Source organism: Triticum aestivum, chromosome 7D (assembly GCF_018294505.1).
Source record: "Triticum aestivum cultivar Chinese Spring chromosome 7D, IWGSC CS RefSeq v2.1, whole genome shotgun sequence".
In the NCBI taxonomy this organism is placed as follows: domain Eukaryota; kingdom Viridiplantae; phylum Streptophyta; class Magnoliopsida; order Poales; family Poaceae; genus Triticum; species Triticum aestivum.
Genome location: NC_057814.1, coordinates 97,778,038 through 97,798,483, shown reverse-complemented (window position 1 = coordinate 97,798,483; position 20,446 = coordinate 97,778,038). Strand labels below are relative to the sequence as shown.

At 43.7% G+C, this 20,446-nt stretch overlaps 1 pseudogene; it reads left to right on the top strand.

The window, feature by feature from the left end:
* Nucleotides 1–20,446, top strand: part of LOC123170893 (probable histidine kinase 2) — a 70,980-nt pseudogene that overhangs the window by 36,007 nt on the left and 14,527 nt on the right.

Sequence of the window (20,446 nt, the reverse complement as noted above, 5' to 3'; positions counted from 1 at the left end):
AATAGAATTCCAAGTAACTTATGCTACTTTGTAACTTGTGAGGATGACACTCTAAAAAGGTTAATAACTCTCTATCTTTGAAAACTATATTGTTCACTCATGTTTCTGTTATTACCTATTTACTCCTGATTTTGTTTGTTGTTTCTGTTGGTATATATAGGTCCGTATGATGGGAGGGGAGATAAGCATCAAGGACAAGGAGCCACGAGAAGCGGGAACGTCCTTTGGCTTCAACGTGTTTCTGAAGGCCAGCGAGAGTCCAGAGGTTGAAGACGACCTCGAGGAAGGGAGGGCGGCGCCGTCTCTGCTTAGGAAGCCCGCATGTTTCAAGGGCGGACACTGCGTCCTCCTCGTCCACGGCGACAAGACCCGCCGGATCCTGCACACATGGATGGAGCGCGTCGGGATGAAGGTCTGGCCCCTCTCGTGCGCCGAGCTCCTAGGCCCGACCATCGACAAGGTGTGCTCCGGCTTCAGCGCTTCACCGTCAAGGCCGGCGTCGACGTCGTCAATGCACAGCGCAGGAAGCGACGACTTGGGCGACACCACAGATCGTTGTGTCATCTCCAAGGAGATGGCCAACCACCTGAGGAGCAGCGGGGGCATGGGCGGCAACCACGCCGGGCACCTCCAGGCCTTCGGCCTGCTAGTCGTTGTCGACGTCTCCACTGGGAGGCTCCATGAGGCTGCCCGTGAGGTGGCGAGCTTGGCGAGGACCAAGCTCCAGGCGCCGTGCAGGGTCGTCTGCCCGACGGACCTCAAGACCCCGACCCAGGATCTGAGGAGGTTTAAGGACGTGAGCAACTGCAACCTCGAGCTGCACAAGTCCATCCACGGCTCCCGGCTGCACAAGCTCCTCCTCGTCACGAGGGGCCTCTAGGCATCCCATTTACAGCACCTGCACCAATTTCAGTTCGAGATGCCGGCGGCAGATCAGACCACTGCGTCGGTGTCCGAGATCATGCCCGCAGTGCCTGTGGGGCCAGCCAATGTTGGAGACGGCAAGCCACTGGAGGGGATGTGCATGCTGCTGGTGGACGACACCATCCTTCTGCAAAGAATCCACAGGCAGATGCTAGCGATCTCGAAGCCGCCGTGGAGATTGCAGGGGATGGCTTTGTGGCTGTGGCCATGTTCATGGAAGCTCTTCGGAACGCCTTGCCCAATGACGTGGTCCTCATGGATTGCCAGGCACGAGTACATTTCTCCAGCAACATCATGCCAAGCATCGGTTAATTTGTTACAGATGATGTGATTTACTAATCTCTGACATTGCTGGCAGTTCCATTTTCTTTGGTTTAGATGCCGGTGATGAATGGCTATGAGGCGACGAAGCGCATCCGCGAGGAAGAAAGCTGCCATGGGGTCCGCACCCCAATCATCGTGCTGACTACGAAATCCGTGGATGAGGGGCTGCAGGAGGCCGTGGAAGCTGGGATGGATCTTCACCTGACAAAGCCGATACCAAAGTCGAAGATTGCAGGGGTTGTTCTTCAGCTCTGCAAACAAGACAAGAACTGATGTTGTTCTGTTATCGCGAGGATATTTAATTACTTATCACCGATGCATATGAGAATAGTGTGTTAGTAATCAAGATCCTGCTCCTGTTGTTTTAGCTGCTGCTGATGCTGCAAGGTTATCAATAGACACACAACTCAGCACCCGAGCAGAAGATTAAGCAACAATGGACATGCCAAAATTACAATGTGTCAAATGATTTATGTTTTACAACTTTGTGACTGCCTTTTTTCTATTTAAACAGAAGTTTCAAGCAAAAATTATGTATTACATCCCGAAACAGAACTGAGTGAGCTCTCATCGCATAGTCGGATAGAGACAAAGGGGTTGTTTTGGTTCATGCCCTGTGCTTCATGCCTGAGATAGAATGATTCCTAATGTTAGCCTGGATAGGAAAGGATTTTTGCCTCATCAGGCAAGATATGCGAGTGTTCTTTCGTTCGATACCTGGCCTGGGACAGACACACAAACATTAAACAATCAACAAAGCAGGCTGAGTTGATAGGTAATGAAGACGTGGGCTATAGAAAAATACACTAGATGCACTCTGCCTGGAACTCAGGCCTCTGATATCTTGAGCCTGAGTCAAGCTAATTGAGTTGCCTGTGAGGATGGGTGCTCAGGTCACGGAGATGTCCAAGATTTCAGGTCTCTAACCAAACAACATCCAGGCATATTCCAGGGAGGGCTCAGGCCAGGCAACAATCCGGGTTACAACCAAATACCAACAACAGTGGTGACCGCCACGCATAGAAAAATGATAAATCTTGTTCCAAGTCTGAAGAGGCCCCTATATGTGACCCATCTCGGGTTTTTTCTGTTTCTGTTTTTTGTTTATTTTATTTTTTATTTGGATTTTTAATCTTTTTATTTATATGTCCCTCTTCTTTGTTTCAGATTTTCAAAATCTTCGTTGATGTTTACTTCTAGAAAAACATAGTTATTTTTTACACAACGTTTTGGCTCTTGAGTGCATCTGCACCCGAGGTGACCAGTAATTCGTTTAAAATAGTAAAAAAATGAATTCTTTTTGTGATGCTAGATGCTCATGTGCGTGAGTTACGTACCAAATTTCGTGGAGCTTGGACATTTCAGTATACTCAGTGAAAAACATAAATTTTGGGGTTATAAGAAAGTTTATTTTTCACGTACTGTTTTGATCGATTTTTTTTGCCATGAGCTCCTCGGATGTCCGAACAAGCTAAAATTTGGCACGAACATCCCGCACTAAAACATCTTCCACCCCAAAAAATTTAGATTTTCTTGAAACTTTTAAGTATTTTTTTAATTTACTGCTCACCGGGCGATGCGCACGGGCACCGAATTGAAAATCCGGTTATTTTTCACTTTTTTTGGAGCAAATAGAAAAACCTTTTTAAAGCATATGATCATATATCTCGGTGCATGAACTACTTAAAATACTCTCTTGTTTGGGGGCAAAAAAAGAACATTATTTTCTAAGACCATTAACTTATTTTAAATAAACATACATGGAATTTAAGACCCGTACTTATTCTTCATCCCGGTCGAACAAATATCTTAATGCAAGCTATGAAGATTATTTTTAATTCATACAACCATTTCTATTTTGTATGTGAACATTCTTATTTTTGTCACTATTTTTCCTATTATTTTAATTATTTATTCAATCACTTAAAACTTGTTAAATAAAAAGTGCATTCCCCGAAACATACATTAAGATAATGAGTTAAAGGGTCATGCTACTGGGTGACCCATATAGAGTCCTCTTCAGTTGCTATAGACATTTTCCTAAATGATCTGACTTTATTCGTTAACTAAATAAATTACATCAGATTAAAGACCCGAATTACACATGGATAAGAAATATTTCCAATACAACTAAAAGTTACATCAAAATTCTTTGACATTGCTGCCTCTCGCTTCATCTTTTGTATTGTGACTTTAAGATGAGCCTCCCGTGAAAAGGCCGCAGAATAGCAAACTTGCACAAGCTGCGCTAACCTAATAGGTAATTTAAAGCTGCATGAGCCTCCTACCCCAACAGGTGAGAACCTAAGATCGTTGAATGTACTGTAGCCGACGACACACCACTTAAAAGGCAGGTTGTCGAACTATCGCTTTGATGCCATATTATCGGGGAAGAATATCAGGAACACATTTGTGACTGAAAAATAGAAAAAAACGCCGATTAAACCAACCTTGGCCTCACACTTGCCGCCACCACCGCCTTGATAGGTCGAAGCGACAGGATAACCCACCAGAATTAGATCTGACAATTAAGAAGAAAAAAACGCCACGTGTTCCCTGATATGTACAGTATCGATCTCGATAACAGGACAGATAGAGCCATGGGGCTTTTATTTTGTGCGACATTTCCTTTTCACCATCGAGACGTTGCAACCGTTGACATAGAAAACAAATTAAAAAAGGTCCAGCTAGTCTCCAACTTTGATCCATGCCCTCCTACTCTATCTCCAGGTGCCAAAGTGGCCACCGAAAATGAGGGGAATAGGTGGAAACACCAGCTAGAAGATAGACCTTCTTGCCTCCTTCAGGCGGTATAGCAACGCGCGGCATAGAAGGGAGGTGATACTGAAGGAAATATGCCCTAGAGGCAATAATAAAGTTGTTATTTTATATTTCCTTATTCATGATAAAGGTTTATTATTCATGCTAGAATTGTATTGATCGGAAACCTAAATACATGTGTGAATACATAAACAAACACCGTGTCCCTAGTGAGCCTCTACTAGACTAGCTCGTTGATCAAAGATGGTTAAGGTTTCCTAATCATGGACATGTGGTGTCATTTGATAGGATCACATCATTAGGAGAATGATGTGATGGACACGACCCATCCGTTAGCTTAGCATAATGATCGTTCAGTTTTATTGCTATTGCTTTCTTCATGTCAAATACATATTCCTTCGACTATGAGATTATGCAACTCCCGAACACCAGAGGAATGCCTTATGTGCTATCAAACATCACAACATAACTGGGTGATCATAAAGATGCTCTACAGGTATCTCCGAAGGTGTTTGTTGAGTTGGCATAGATCGAGATTACGATTTGTCACTCCGAGTATCGGAGAGGTATCTCTAGGCCCTCTCGGTAATACACATCATAAGCTTGCAAGCAAACGACTAAGGAGTTGGTCACAAGGATATTTAATTACTTATCGCACATGCATATGTGAATAGTGTATTAGTAATCATTTCTATGTTAAATGATTTATGTTTTGCAACTTTGTGATCGACCGCCTTTTTTCTGTTTAAACAAAAGCTTCAAGCAAAAATTCCGTGTTACATGCCGAAACAGAACTGATTGAGCTCTCATCGCATAGTCGGACATAGACCAAGGGGTTGTTTGGTTCATGCCATGTGCTTCATGCCTGAGACAAAATGATGCCTAATGATAGCCTGGATAGGAAAGGATTTTTGCCTCGTTGGGCAAGATGTGCAAGTGTTGTTTGGTTCGATACCTGGCTTGGAACAGACACACAAACATTAAACAATCAACAGAGCAGGCTGAGTTGACAGGTAATGAAGACGTGGGCTATAGAAAAATACAGTGAATGTACTCCTAAACATGTCTGCCTGGAACTCAGGCCTCCGATTTCCTGGGCCTGAGTCAGGCTAATTGACTTGCCTGTGAGGCTGTGTGCTCAGGTCAGGGAGGTGTCCAAAATTTCAGGTCTCCAACCAAACAACGTTCATGCATATTCCAGGGGTTGCAACCAAACAGCCCCCAACAACAATGGTGACCGCCACGCACAGAAAAAGGATAAATCTTGTTCCAAGTCTGAAGAGGCCCCTATATGCGACCCATGTTGGGTTTTTCTGTTTCTGCTTTTTGTTTATTTTATTTTTTATTTGGTTTTTTAATCTTTTTATTCATATGTCTCTCTTCTTTCTTTCAAATTTTCAAAATTTTCGTTGATGTTTACTTCTAGAAAACATAGTTATTTTTTGACACAACGTTTTGGCTCTCGGGTGCATCTGCACCCGAGGTGACCCGTAATTCATTTAAAATAGTAAAAAGATGAATTCCTTTCATGATGCTAGAGCTCATGTGTGAGTTCCGTGCCAAATTTCATGGAGTTTTGACATTTCAGTATCTCTCGGTGAAAAACACAAATTTTGGGGCTGTCAGAAAGTTTATTGTCCACTTACTGTTTTGACCGTTTTTTTATCATGAGCCCCTCACATGTCCGAACAAGCTGAATTTGGCACGAACATCACGCACTGAAACATCTTCCACCCCAAAAATTCAGATTTTCTTGAATTTTTAAAGTTTTTTTTGAATTTACTGCTCACCAGGTGATGAGCGCGGGCACCGAATTCAAAATCCGGTTATTTTTCTCTTTTTTCTAGAGCAAATAGAAGAACCTTTTTAAAGCATATGGTCATATATCTAGGTGCATGAACTACCTCTTAAAATATTCTCTTGTATGGGGGTATAACAAGAACATTATTTTCTAAAACCATTAACTCTTTTTAAATAAACATACATGGAATTTAAGACCCGTACTTATTCTTCACCCCGGTCGAACATATATCTTAATGCATGGGATGAAGATTATTTTTAATTCATACAACCATTTCTATTTTGTATGTGAACATTTTTCTTTTTCTCACTATTTCATTTATCAATAACTTAAAACTTGTTAAATAAAAAGTGCATTCCCCAAAACATACATTAAGAAAATGAGTTAAAGGGTCATGCTACTGGGCGACCCATATAGAGTCCTCTTCAGCCGTTATAGTCATTTTCCTCAATGATCTGACTTTATTCATTAAATAAATAAATTACATCAGATTAAAGAACCGAATTACACATGGATAAGAAATATTTCCAATACAACTAAAAGTTACATCAAAATTCTTTGACATTGCTGCCTCTCGCTTCATCTTTTGTATTGTGACTTTAAGATGAGCCTCCCGTGAAAAAGCCATAGAATACCAAACTTGCACAAGCTACGCTAACCTAATAGGTAATTTAAAGTTGCATGAGCCTCCTACCCCAACAGGTGAGAACCTAAGATCGTTGAATGTAATGTGGCCGATGACACACCACTTACAGGGCAGGTTGTCGAACTGTCACTTTCATACCATACTATCGGGGAAGAATATCGGAAACACAAATGTGAAAAATAGAAAAAAAACATCGACTATACCAACCTTGGCCTCACACTTGCCGCCACCACCGCCTTGATAGGTCGAAGCGACAGGATAACCCACCAGAATTAGATCTGACAAATTTAGAAGAAGAAAAAACACCACGTGTTTCCTGATACGTACAGTATCGATCTCGATAACAGGATAGATAGAGCCATGGGGCTTTTATTTTGTGCGACATTTCCTTTTCACCATCGAGACGCTGCAACCGTTGACATAGAAAACAAATTAAAAAAACATCCAGCTAGTTGCTACCTCTTGAGCATGCGTTGGTTTTCCCTTGAAGAGGAAAGGGTGATGAAGCAAAATAGCATAAGTATTTCTCTTAGTTTTTTAGAACCAAGGTATCAATCAAGTAGGAGACTACACGCAAGTTGCCTCGTACCTACACAAACAAATAAGAACCTTGCAACCAACGCGATAAAGGGGTTGTCAATCCCTTCACGGCCACTTGCAAAAGTGAGATCTGATAGAGATAATAAGATAAATATTTTTGGTATTTTTATGATATAGATTGGAAAGTAAAGATTGCAAATAAAAGATAGCGGAAATAGTAAATTGATAGGAAAACAATATGATGGAAGATAGACCCGGGGGCCATAGGTTTCACTAGTGGCTTCTCTCAAGATAGCATAATTTACGATGGGTGAACGAATTACTGTCTAGCAATTGATAGAAAAGTGCATAGTTATGAGAATATCTAGGCATGATCATGTATATAGGCATCACGTCCGCGACAAGTAGACCGAAACGATTCTGCATCTACTACTATTACTCCACACATCGACCGCTATCCAGCATGCATCTAGAGTATTAAGTTCATAAGAACAGAGTAACGCATTAGGCAAGATGACATGATGTAGAGGGATAAACTCAAGCAATATGATATAAACCCCATCTTTTTATCCTCGATGGCAACAATACAATACATGCCTTGCTACCCCTGCTGTCACTGGGAAAGGACATCGTAAGATTGAACCCAAAGCTAAGCACTTCTGCCATTGCAAGAAAGACCAATCTAGTAGGCCAAACCAAACTGATAATTCGAAGAGACTTGCAAAGATAATTAAATCATGCATAAAAGAATTCAGAGAAGATTCAAATATTGTTCATAGATAATCTTGATCATAAACCCACAATTCATCGGATCTCGACAAACACACCGCAAAAAGAATTACATCGAATAGATCTCCAAGAAGATCGAGGAGAACTTTGTATTGAGATCCAAAGAGAGAGAAGAAGCCATCTGGCTAATAACTATGGACCCGAAGGTCTGTGGTAAACTACTCACACATCATCAGAGAGGCTATGGTGTTGATGTAGAAGCCCTCTGTGATCGATTCCCCCTCCGGCGGAGCGCCAGAAAAGGCCCCAAGATGGGATCTCATGGGTACAGAAGGTTGCGGTGGTGGAAATAGGGTTTTGTGGTGCTCTCGGATGTTTTCGGGGTATATGAGTATATATAGGCGAAAGAAGTAGGTCGGTGGACCCACGGGGGGGCCACGAGGGTGGGGGCGCGCCTACCCCCCCTGGGCGCGCCCTCCTGCCTCATGGCCTCCTCGTTTCCTTCTTGACCTCCACTCCAAGTCTCCTAGATTGCGTTTGTTCCAAAAATAACTCTCCCGAAAGTTTCATTCTGTTTGGACTCCGTTTGATATTCCTTTTCTGCGAAACACTGAAATAGGCAAAAAAAACAGCAGTTTGCACTGGGCCTTCGGTTAATAGGTTAGTCCCAAAAATAATATAAAAGTGCATAATAAAGCCCATTAAACATCCAAAACAGATAATATAATAGCATGGAACAATAAAAAATTATAGATACGTTGGAGACGTATCACTAGTCTCCAACTTTGATCCATGCCCTCCTCCCCCATCTCCAGGTGCCAAAGTGGCCACCGAAAACGAGGGGAATAGGTGGAAACACCAGCTACAATATAGACCTTGTCTCCTTCAGGCGGTATAGCAACGCGGGGCATAGTAGGGAGGTGATATTTACCACTCTTGCCGGTGGATACAGTCGTTCCAAGTGCAAGGAACTTCTAATGCGTAGGGCATTGCGTGACCCATTAGCAGATACAACGGTTTTTTATTTTATTAAATCTCATAATTTGTATATACTTTCGAACAATTTTTAAAATAAAAATAAAATTTATGTGTTGAAAAATAATAATATGTTACCAATAATGTTTCTACTCGAAAAATAATTGTTCACACATTTAAAAATGGTCTAATATATGTAGCAAATGGCCAGATATTTTTAAATATATTCTCACGACATCGACTTGGGACATAAAAAATTATGTGCATCTATATTAAAATGGTCTGATATGCATTCTCCTTAGATTTTTTTTTTTGGTTTTAGGTTTTCTTCTTTCCCAAGTTTTTGCTTATTTTCTTCAGTTTTCTTTAAAACATTTTTATCCATGTTTCATATTTTTCAAATACATGGTTAACATTTTTTGAAATGTTTGTTTACTACCTAGTTTTTTATACATATTGTAATTTTTTCTTATAAATCTAAAATACTTTATTATATAGGTCTATCATTTTTACCTGCATGATTAACATTTTTTCAAATACTTTTATTGAACATTCTTTTGGAGTTGAAACATTATTTTTAAACTATGTGAACATTTTGCATATATTAGATAGAATTTTCGAAAAAATTCCAAATTCTTTTGTGTGAAACAGGTGAACATTTTTGAAAAATCTAATGTACATTTTTTAGTGCTAGGAAACAAATTTTTTTTAAGTACACAAACTTTCTGTATTACATTGTATATTTTTTTAGAAATGCCAGGTACATTTTTTAAGCGCAGAAGTATTTGTGTTATATCACATACATTTTTGCGAATGGTGCAGACATTTTCTTAAAGGTAGTGTACACATTTTTTACACTACATTTATATTTTTTTAATGTGCGTTGAACACATATTGAAGAATTAACTTTTTTTCATAATATATGTGTTTACTAAATTTTTTTTAAACACATGTGAGAACAGCATGACGAGTCCACGTGGTCACTGGCCGGCCAGTACCAGCTCAAGAACTTTCTGTTTTACATTGTATAATTTTGTTTTTAAAATGTCATGTACATTTCTTAAACGCAGAAATTTTGTGTTATATCACATACATGTTTTTGAATGGTGCAAACATTTTCTTAAAGGTTGTGTGCACATTTTGACACTACATTTACATTTTTTTAATGGGCATTAAACACATTTGAAAAATTAACTTATTTGTTTTCGTAATATATGTGTTTACTATTTTCTTAAGCACATGTGAGAACAGCATGACGAGACCATGTCGTCACTGGACCGGCTAGTACCTGCTCCCTGTAGGCGACCCACCCATAGGGCTCGCTATGGGTGGCACATAGTCGCACCCCATTTCTCCTCTAGAACGCTTCGAGAGTTGTTTCGCCCAGCCTGATGCCAAACGTATAGTGGACCAATAACCTTTGCCTCACTGTTCTTGATCATCAGCTGCCTGCACGTGTGTCACTTGGTCGCCACATAAAAACCATTAGTGGTTCCGAAGAAACCCCGATAAAAGTTCCCAAACTCGACAAAAGTTTTCGTATCTGGAAAAAGTTCATGAATTTTTAAAAACTTTGTGAGTTTCAAGAACAGTTTTCAAAAGTTTTCGTAAGCACTTAATAGAATTCCAAGTAACTTATGCTACTTTGTAACTTGTGAGGATGACACTCTAAAAAGGTAATAACTCTCTATCTTTGAAAACAATATTGTTCACTCATGTTTCTGTTATTACCTATTTACTCCTGATTTTGTTTGTTGTTTCTATTGGTATATATAGGTCCGTCTGATGGGAGGGGAGATAAGCATCAAGGACAAGGAGCCACGAGAAGCGGAACGTGCTTTGGCTTCAACGTGTTCTTGAAGGCCAGCGAAAGTCCAGAGGTTGAAGACGGCCTCGAGGAAGGGAGGGCGGCGCAGTCTCTGTTTAGGAATCCCGCATGTTTCAAGGGCGGACACTGCGTCCTCCTCGTCCACGGTGATGAGACCCGCCGGATCCTTCACACATGGATGGAGCGCGTCAGGTTGAAGGTCTGGCCCCTCTCGTGCGCCGAGCTCCTAGCCCCGACCATCGACGAGGTGTGCTCCGGCTTCAGCGCCTCGCTGTCAAGGTCGGCGTCGACGTCGTCGGTGCACAGCGCAGGAGGAGACGACTTGGGCGACACCACATATCGCTGCGTCATCTCCAAGGAGATGGCCAGCCACCTGAGCAGTAGCGGGGGCATGGGCGGCAACCACGCCGGGCACCTCCAGACCTTCGGCCTGCTAGTCGTTGTCGACGTCTCCACTGGGAGGCTCCACGAGGCTACCCGCGAGGCGGCGAGCTGGGCAAGGACCAAGCTCCAGGCGCCGTGCAGGGTCGTATACCTGACGGACCTCAAGACCCCGACCCAGGATCTGAGGAGGTTTAAGGAGGCGAGCAGCTGCAACCTCGAGCTGCACAAGTCCATCCATGGCTTCGGGCTGCACAAGCTCCTCCTCGTCATGAGGGGCCTCTAGGCATCCCATTTACAGCACCTGCACCAATTTCAGTTCGAGATGCCGGCGGCAGATCAGACCACTGCGTCGGCGTCCGAGATCATGCCCGCAGTGCCTGTGGGACCAGCCAATATTGGAGACTGTTGGGGAACGTAGCAGAAATTCAAAATTTTCTACGCATCACCAAGATCAATCTATGGAGTTTACTAGCAACAAGAGGGAAGGAGTGCATCTACATACCCTTGTAGATCGCGAGCGGAAGCGTTCAAGAGAACGGGGTTGATGGAGTCGTACTCGTCGTGATCCAAATCACCGATGATCCTAGCGCCGAACGGACGGCACCTCCGCGTTCAACACACGTACGGAGCAGCGACGTCTCCTCCTTCTTGATCCAGCAAGGGGGGAGGAGAGGTTGATGGAGATCCAGCAGCACGACAGCGTGGTGGTGGAAGTAGCGGGATCCCGGCAGGGCTTCGCCAAGCGCAAGCGGGGAGGAAGAGGTGTCACGGGAGGGAGAGGGAGGCGCCAGGGCTTAGGATTTGCTGCCCTCCCTTCCCCCCACTATATATAGGGCCAAGGGAGAGGGGGGCACAGCCTTGGCCCTTCCTCCAAGGAAGGGTGCGGCCAGGGAGGAGTCCTTCCCCCCCAAGGCACCTCGGAGGTGCCTTCCCCCTTTAGGACTCTCCCTTTATCTTATCTCTTGGCGCATGGGCCTCTTGGGGCTGGTTCCCTTGGCCCATATAGGCCAAGGCGCACCCCCCACAGCCCATGTGCCCCCCCCCGGGGCTGGTGGACCCCTTGGTGGACCCCCGGACCCCTTTCGGCACTCCCGGTACAATACCGATAAAGTGCGAAACTTTTCCGGCGACCAAAATAAGACTTCCCATATATAAATCTTTACCTCCGGACCATTCCGGAACTCCTCGTGACGTCCGGGATCTCATCCGGGACTCCGAACAACTTCGGGTTACCGAATACTAATATCTCTACAACCCTAGCGTCACCGAACCTTAAGTGTGTAGACCCTACGGGTTCGGGAGACATGCAGACATGACCGAGACGACTCTCCGGTCAATAACCAACAGCGGGATCTGGATACCCATGTTGGCTCCCACATGCTCCTCGATGACCTCATCGGATGAACCACGATGTCGAGGATTCAACCAATCCCGTATACAATTCCCTTTGTCTACCGGTATGTTAATTGCCCGAGATTCGATCGTCGGTATCCCTATACCTTGTTCAATCTCGTTACCGGCAAGTCTCTTTACTTGTTCCGTAACTCACATCATCCCGTGATCAACTCCTTGGTCACATTGTGCACATTATGATGATGTCCTACCGAGTGGGCCCAGAGGTACCTCTCCGTTTACACGGAGTGACAAATCCCAGTCTCGATTCGTGCCAACCCAACAGACACTTTCGGAGATACCTGTAGTGCACCTTTATAGCCACCCAGTTACATTGTGACGTTTGGTACACCCAAAGCATTCCTACGGTATCCGGGAGTTGCACAATCTCATGGTCTAAGGAAATGATACTTGACATTAGAAAAGCTCTTAGCAAACGAACTACACGATCTTATGCTAGGCTTAGGATTGGGTCTTGTCCATCACATCATTCTCCTAATGATGTGATCCCGTTATCAACGACATCCAATGTCCATGGTCAGGAAACCGTAACCATCTATTGATCAACGAGCTAGTCAACTAGAGGCTTAGTAGGGACATGGTGTTGTCTATGTATCCACACATGTATCTGAGTTTCCTATCAATACAATTCTAGCATGGATAATAAACGATTATCATGAACAAGGAAATATAATAATAACCGATTTATTATTGCCTCTAGGGCATATTTCCAACAGTCTCCCACTTGCACTAGAGTCAATAATCTAGTCCACATCACCATGTTATTAACACTCATAGGTCACATCACCATGTGACCAACATCCAACGAGTTTACTAGAGTCAACAATCTAGTTCACATCTCTATGTGATTAACACTCAATGAGTTCTGGTTTGATCATGTTATGCTTGTGAGAGAGGTTATTAGTCAACGGGTCTGAACCTTTCAGATCTGTGTGCTTTACGAATATCTATGTCATCTTGTGGATGCTACCACGCGCTATTTGGAGCCATTTCAAATAATTGCTCTACTATACGAATCCGGTTTACTACTCAGAGCCATCCAGATTAGTGTCAAAGTTCGCATCGACGTAACCCTTTACGACGAACTCCTTTTTACCTCCATAATCGAGAAAATTCCTTAGTCCACTAGATACTAAGGATAAGTTTGACCGCTGTCATGTGATCCATTCCCGGATCACTATTGTACCCCTTGACCAACTCATGGCAAGGCACACTACATGTGCGGTACACAGCATAGCATACTGTAGAGCCTACGTCTAAAGCATAGGGGACGACCTTCGTCCTTTCTCTCTCTTCTGCTGTGGTCAGATCTTGAGTCTTACTCAATACTCACACCTTGTAACATAGCCAAGAACTCCTTCTTTGCTGATCTATTTTGAACTCTTTCAAAAACATGTCAAGGTGTGCGTTCTTTAAAAGTATCATCGGGCGTCTTGATCTATCTCTATAGATCTTGATGCCCAATATGTAAGCAGCTTTTATCCAGGTCTTCCTTTGAAAAACTCCTTTCAAACAACCCTTTATGCTTCCCAGAAATTTTACATCATTTCGGATCAACAATATGTCATTCACATATACTTATCAGAAATGTTGTAGCGCTCCCACTCACTTTATTGTAAATACAAGTTTCTAACAAACTTTGTATAAACCCAAAAACTTTGATCACTCCATCAAAGCGTATATTCTGACTCCGAGATGCTTGCTCCAATCCATGGAAGGATCGCTGGAGCTAGCATACCTTTTAGCATCCTTAGGATCGACAAAACCTTTCTGATTGTATCACATACAACCTTTCCTTACGAAAACTGGTATGGAAACTTGTTTTGACATCCATCTGCCAGATTTCATAAATGCAGCTAATGCTAACATGATTCCGACGGACTTAAGCATCGCTACGGATGAGAAAATCTCATCGTAGTCAACTCCTTGAACTTGTGAAAATACTCTTTGCCACAAGTCGAGCTTCATAGACGGTAACATTACCGTCCATGTCCGTCTTCTTCTTAAAGTTCCATTTATCTCGGATTTCATGGCTTCTAACCATTTGTCGGAATATGGGCCCACCATCGCTTCTCCATAGCTCATAGGTTCATCGTTGTCCAACAACATGACTTCCAAGACAGGATCACGTACTACTTTGAAGTATTACGCATCCTCGTCGTCCTACGAGGTTTGGTAGTGACTTGATCCGAAGTTTCATGATCACTATCATAAGCTTCCACTTCAATTGGTATAGGTGCCACAGGAACAACTTCCTGTGCCCTGCTACACACTAGTTGAAGTGACGGTTCAATAACCTTATCAAGTCTCCACCATCCTCCCACTCAATTCTTTCGAGAGAAACTTTTCCTCGAGAAAGGACTCGTTTCTAGAAGCAATTACTTTTGCTTCCAGATCTGAAATAGGAGGTATATCCAACTGTTTTTGGGTATTCTATGAAGACGCATTTATCCGCTTTGGGTTCGAGCTTATCAGCCTGAAGCTTTTTCACATAAGCGTCGCAGCCCCAAACTTTTAAGAAACGACAACTTAGGTTTCTCTAAACGGTGTCGTCTCAACGGAATTGCGTGGTGCCCCTTTTAAAGTGAATGCGGTTGTCTCTAATGCCTAACCCATAAACGATAGTGGTAATTCGATAAGAGACATCATGGTATGCACCATATCCAATAGGGTGCAGTTATGATGTTCGGACACACCATCACACTATGGTATTCCAGGCGGTATTAATTGTGAAACACTTTCCACAATGTCTTAATTGTGTGCCAAACTCGTAACTCAGATATCTCTATGATCATATCATAGACATTTTATCCTCTTGTCATGACGATCTTCAACTTCACTCTGAAATTACTTGAACCTTTCAATAATTCAGACTTGTGTTTCATCAAGTAAATACACTCAGCATCTACTCAAATCATCTATGAAGTAAGAACATAATGATATCCACTGCATGGCTCAGCACTCATTGGACTGCATACATCAAAATGTATTACTTCCAACAAGTTGCTCTCTTGTTCCATCTTACTGAAAACGAGGCCTTTCAGTCATCTTGCCCATGTGGTATGTTTTGCATGTCTCAAGTGATTCAAAATCAAGTGAGTCCAAACAATCCATCTGCATGGAGTTTCTTCATGCATATATACCAATAGACATGGTCCGCATGTCTCAATCTTTTCAAAAACGACTGAGTCCAAAGATCCATCTACATGGAGCTTCTTCATGCGTTCTATACCAATATGACTCAAATGGCAGTGCCACAAGTATGTGGTACTATCATTACTATTTTATATCTTTTGGCACGAACATGTGTATCACTGCGATCGAGATTCATTTTAGGTGCAAGACCATTGAAGATATTATTCAAATAAACAGAGTAACCATTATTCCCCTTAAATGAATAACCGTATTGCGATAAACATAATCCAATCATGTTTATGCTCAACGCAAACACCAATCTCGATGGTAGAGGGAGCATGCGATGCTTGATCACATCAACCTTGGAAACACTTCCAACACACATCGTCATCTCACCTTTAGCTAGTCTCCATTTATTCCGTAGCTTTTATTTCGAGTTACTAACACTTAGCAACCGAACCGGTATCTAATACCCTGGTGCTGCTAGGAGTACTAGTAAAGTACACATTCATATAATGTATATCCAATATACTTCTGTCGACCTTGCCTTCCTTCTCATCTACCAAGTATCTAGGGTAGTTCTGCTTCAGTGACCGTTCCCCTCATTACAGAAGCACTTAGTCTCGGGTTTGGGTTCAACCTTGGGATTTTTCACTAGAGCAGCAAATGATTTGTTGTTTCATGAAGTATCCCTTTTGCCCTTGCCCTTCTAGAAACTAGTGGTTTTACTAACCATCAACAATTGATGCTCCTTCTTGATTTCTACTTTCGCGGTGTCAAACATCGCGAGTTGCTCAAGGATCATCATGTCTATCCCCGATATGTTATAGTTCATCACGAAGCTCTAATAGCTTGGTGGCAGTGATTATGGAGAATCATCACTATCTCATCTGGAAGATTAACTCCCACTCGATTCAAGCGATTGTAGTACTCAGACAATCTGAGTACATGCTCAACGATTGAGCTTTTCTCCCTTAGTCTCAGGCTTAAGAAACTTGTCAGAGGTCTCATACCTCTTGACGCGGGCACTAGTCTGAAATCCCAATTTCAGTCTTCGGAACATCTCATATGTTCTGCGACGTTTCAAAAACCGTCTTTGGTGCCACAATTCTAAACCGTTAGCATTACGCACTGAACTATCACGTAGTTATCAAAACGTGTATGTCAGATGTTCCGGAAGATCTACAGACGACGCTGAGGTTCAGCACACCGAGCGGTGCATTAAGGACATAAGCCTTCTGTGCAGCAATGAGGACAGTCCTCAGTTTACGGACCCAGTCCACATAATTGCTACTACCAACTTTCAACTAAATTTTCTCTAGGAACATATCTTAAACAGTAGAACTAAAGCGTATGACATAATTTGCAAAGACCTTTTGACTATGTTCATGATAATGAAGTTCATCTGATTATCGAACTCCCACTCAGATAGACATCCCTCTAGTCATCTAAGTGATACATGATCCGAGTCAAACTAGGCCGTGTCCGATCATCACGTGAGACGGACTAGTCATCATCGGTGAACATCTCCATGTTGATCGTATCTACTATACAACTCATGTTCGACCTTTCGGTCTCTTGTGTTCCGAGGCCATGTCTGTACATGCTAGGCTCGTCAAGTCAACCTAAGTGTTTCGCATGTGTTCCGAGGCCATGTCTGTACATGCTAGGCTCGTCAACACCCGTTGTATTCGAACGTTAGAATCTATCACACCCGATCATCACGTGGTGCTTCGAAACAACGAACCTTCGCAACGGTGCACAGTTAGGGGGAACACGTCTCTTGAAATTTTAGTGAGGGATCATCTTACTTACTACCGTCGTTCTAAGCAAATAAGATGCATAACATGATAAACATCACATGCAATCAAGTAGTGACATGATATGGCCAATATCATTTTGCTCCTTTGATCTTCATCTTCGGGGCACCATGATCATCTTTGTCACCGGCATGACACCATGATCTCCATCATCATGATCTCCATCATTGTGTCTTCATGAAGTTGTCACGCCAACGATTACTTCTACTTCTATGGCTAACGCGCTTAGCAATAAAGTAAAGTAATTTACATGGCGTTAATCAATGACACGCAGGTCATACAAAAAATAAAGACAACTCCTATGGCTCCTGCCGGTTGTCATACTCATCGACATGCAAGTCGTGATTCCTATTACAAGAACATGATCAATCTCATACATCACATATATCATTCATCACATCTTCTGGCCATATCACATCACATAGCATACCCTGCAAAAACAAGTTAGACGTCCTCTAATTGTTGTTGCATGTTTTACGTGGCTGCTATGGGTTTCTAGCAAGAACGTTTCTTACCTACGCAAAAGCCACAACGTGATATGCCAATTTCTATTTACCCTTCATAAGGACCCTTTTCATCGAATCCGATCCGACTAAAGTGGGAGAGACAGACACCCGCTAGCCACCTTATGCAACTAGTGCATGTCAGTCGGTGGAACCTGTCTCACGTAAGAGTACGTGTAAGGTCGGTCCGGGCCGCTTCATCCCACGATGCCGCCGAATCAAGATAAGACTAGTAACGGCAAGAAGAATTGGCAACATCAACGCCCACAACTGCTTTGTGTTCTACTCGTGCATAGTAACTACGCATAGACCTAGCTCATGATTCCACTGTTGGGGAACGTAGCAGAAATTCAAAATTTTCTACGCATCACCAAGATCAATCTATGGAGTTTATTAGCAACGAGAGGGAAGGAGTGCATCTACATACCCTTGTAGATCGCGAGCGGAAGCGTTCAAGAGAATGGGGTTGATGGAGTCGTACTCGTCGTGATCCAAATCACCGATGATCCTAGCGCCGAACGGACGGCACCTCCGCGTTCAACACACGTACGGAGCAGCGACGTCTCCTCCTTCTTGATCCAGCAAGGGGGGAGGAGAGGTTGATGGAGATCCAGCAGCACGACGGCGTGGTGGTGGAAGTAGCGGGATCCCGGCAGGGCTTCGCCAAGCGCAAGCGGGGAGGAAGAGGTGTCACGGGAGGGAGAGGGAGGCGCCAGGGCTTAGGATTTGCTGCCCTCCCTTCCCCCCACTATATATAGGGCCAAGGGAGAGGGGGGCGCAGCCTTGGCCCTTCCTCCAAGGAAGGGTGCGGCCAGGGAGGAGTCCTTCCCCCCCAAGGCACCTCGGAGGTGCCTTCCCCCTTTAGGACTCTCCCTTTATCTTATCTCTTGGCGCATGGGCCTCTTGGGGCTGGTTCCCTTGGCCCATATAGGCCAAGGCGCACCCCCCACAGCCCATGTGCCCCCCCGGGGCTGGTGGACCCCTTGGTGGACCCCCGGACCCCTTTCGGCACTCCCGGTACAATACCGATAAAGTGCGAAACTTTTCCGGCGACCAAAATAAGACTTCCCATATATAAATCCTTACCTCCGGACCATTCCGGAACTCCTCGTGACGTCCGGGATCTCATCCGGGACTCCGAACAACTTTCGGGTTACCGAATACTAATATCTCTACAACCCTAGCGTCACCGAACCTTAAGTGTGTAGACCCTACGGGTTCGGGAGACATGCAGACATGACCGAGACGACTCTCCGGTCAATAACCAACAGCGGGATCTGGATACCCATGTTGGCTCCCACATGCTCCTCGATGACCTCATCGGATGAACCACGATGTCGAGGATTCAATCAATCCCGTATACAATTCCCTTTGTCTACCGGTATGTTACTTGCCCGAGATTCGATCGTCGGTATCCCTATACCTTGTTCAATCTCGTTACCGGCAAGTCTCTTTACTCGTTCCGTAACTCACATCATCCCGTGATCAACTCCTTGGTCACATTGTGCACATTATGATGATGTCCTATCGAGTGGGCCCCGAGGTACCTCTCCGTTTACACGGAGTGACAAATCCCAGTCTCGATTCGTGCCAACCCAACAGACACTTTCGGAGATACCTGTAGTGCACCTTTATAGCCACCCAGTTACGTTGTGACGTTTGGTACACCCAAAGCATTCCTACGGTATCCGGGAGTTGCACAATCTCATGGTCTAAGGAAATGATACTTGACATTAGAAAAGCTCTTAGCAAACGAACTACACGATCTTATGCTAGGCTTAGGATTGGGTCTTGTCCATCACATCATTCTTCTAATGATGTGATCCTGTTATCAACGACATCCAATGTCCATGGTCAGGAAACCGTAACCATCTATTGATCAACGAGCTAGTCAACTAGAGGCTTACTAGGGACATGGTGTTGTCTATGTATCCACACATGTATCTGAGTTTCCTATCAATACAATTCTAGCATGGATAATAAACGATTATCATGAACAAGGAAATATAATAATAACCTATTTATTATTGCCTCTAGGGCATATTTCCAACAGAGACGGCAAGCCACTGGAGGGGATGTACATGCTGCTGGTGGACGACACCATCCTTCTGCAAAGAATCCATGGGCAGATGCTAGCGATCTCGGAGCAGCCATGGAGATTGCAGGGGATGGCTCTGTGGCTGTGGCCATGTTCACAGAAGCTCTTCGGAACGCCTTGCCCAATGACGTGGTCCTCATGGATTGCCAGGTACGAGTACATTTCTCCAGCAACACCATGCCAAGCATCGGTTAATTGGTTACAGATGATGTGATTTAATAACCTCTGACATTGCTGGCAATTCCATTTTCTTTGTTTTAGATGCCGGTGATGAATGGCTATGAGGCGACGAAGCGCATTTGCGAGGAAGAAAGCCGCCACGGCGTTCACACCCCAATCATCGTGCTGACTGCGAAATCCGTGGAGGAGGGGCTGCAGGAGGCCGTGGAAGCTGGGATGGATCTTCACATGACAAAGCCGATACCAAAGTCGAAGATTGCAGGGGTTGTTCTTTAGCTCTGCAAACAAGACAAGAACTGATGTTGTTCTGTTATCGTGAGGATATTTAATTACTTATCACCGATGCATATGGGAATAGTGTGTTA